Here is a 1,628-nt window from a genome sequence, read left to right on the forward strand (position 1 = left end):
TTAAGGGTACGGATCTCAAGGCTGAGTAACGTTATTTACTTCCTTACAATCATTGGTTAGCTTGTATGAACTTTGAGACCTGTCTTTACACCGATAACCAATCGGTAATGAGTCAAGAAAGCCTTGGGTTTCCTCCACATGATCAGTCAAAAGCACACTTCATTCCAAGAAGCTACAATGATCATCATGGACAATCAGGGATGCATCCACTTCAACTTACTCACTGTACCCAAATTCAATCAAGCTGTTTCATCCATATGACGGTGACAGTATTCTTGCAGGCCTGTCTTTTTTTTTTTTTTACTGATGTTACATTTATTTGGATCATTGTCCCTCATGATGTCCACACCCAAGGGAGATGCTGACCTCAGGGTTAGAGCAACAACAACAAAAATTGGTTAGCAATTCTGCAGCACGATGGCCACCTACTGGTGACTGGTGCACTGTGCACTCTGATTTGTGTGAAAAGTGCATTTGTTACTTGCATTGATCACGACATCAACTCCTCCCATCTTACCTGCCTCAAGTTATTTGTCCAAAAGACAGATTCGTCATCGAACCTCTTACAGATCCCGCCTTGTTCATGAATGTCCAATTTGTGGCCTTGTCAAACCAGCTTCTGAGGATAGATTGACTCAAGATTTGTTTCCTCTTTAATCCCCTGTAAATGGCATGTTGGTTTGCAGAACCATGCAGTCCAAACCATCTCAGGTCATACCACTGGCTATCAAGTTTCATTGGAGTTGCATATAGTATTGCACAATTCCTATTGTTTATGCCTTATATTGGCCCTCAATTTGTTTCTTAGGAAGAAAGTCTGTAGCTTTATTTGCCAAACCCAAAAGGCTTAGCTCTTAACTGGATTGATTTGACACGAGTGCATTACATTAGGTGGTAGCTTAGTTGTTGGTTAAGAGTGGTGTGTACAGGTCCTTGACAACCCATGATGTTCACAACCCTTGATGTTGACTTTTTTCCTTATCAATAGCACCATTCCAACCTATTGCTTGGTTAAATATCGTGGATTTGCAGTTGGTTTTGGAATAAACATACCCAAGACAGTGAATAGCAGTAACTGGTCTAAGGTATGGCTCTTCCATGGGGCCCAGACCTGCTCATAGAAGACGAGTGGTTTCCCTTTCTTCCAAGTTTTTGTACAAAGTCTACTATATGCTTGCAATACTGTCCTTACTAGGACATGGCACCTCATTTTGGTATTTTACTTCACTGGTATGATGTAAAGTGGTGCCGTTGCGAGAGCCCATTAAAAAAAACAAGCCACCATTTTGTCCTCCAGTCCTGCTTGATTCTTGCAACCAAGATGGTGGCCACTAGGCAGAAGCAATCCAGGGCAGACCTAAAGCAGGCAGACTGCTGATTGTTGTTCTGCTATGTAGACCAACCTAAAGGGGTGCTCTGTGAAATTGAGGGGGGTTACCACATTGGTTCATAACAACACACACAGGACAGCAGAGTCGTCGCCTGCACTGACTGCGTTTGAGGGAACGGTGTCATGGCACTCTCCGCAGTAGCAGCCGTCGTCCCGCACGCATCCTGATCACACAGAAGCCTTGATGCACGCGGCAGGATGTGCGCAGAAGCTGTATTGCGCAGCAAAGAACGTGTAG

The sequence above is a fragment of the Coregonus clupeaformis genome, unplaced genomic scaffold, assembly GCF_020615455.1.
Source record: "Coregonus clupeaformis isolate EN_2021a unplaced genomic scaffold, ASM2061545v1 scaf0096, whole genome shotgun sequence".
Taxonomy (NCBI): Eukaryota; Metazoa; Chordata; class Actinopteri; order Salmoniformes; family Salmonidae; genus Coregonus; species Coregonus clupeaformis.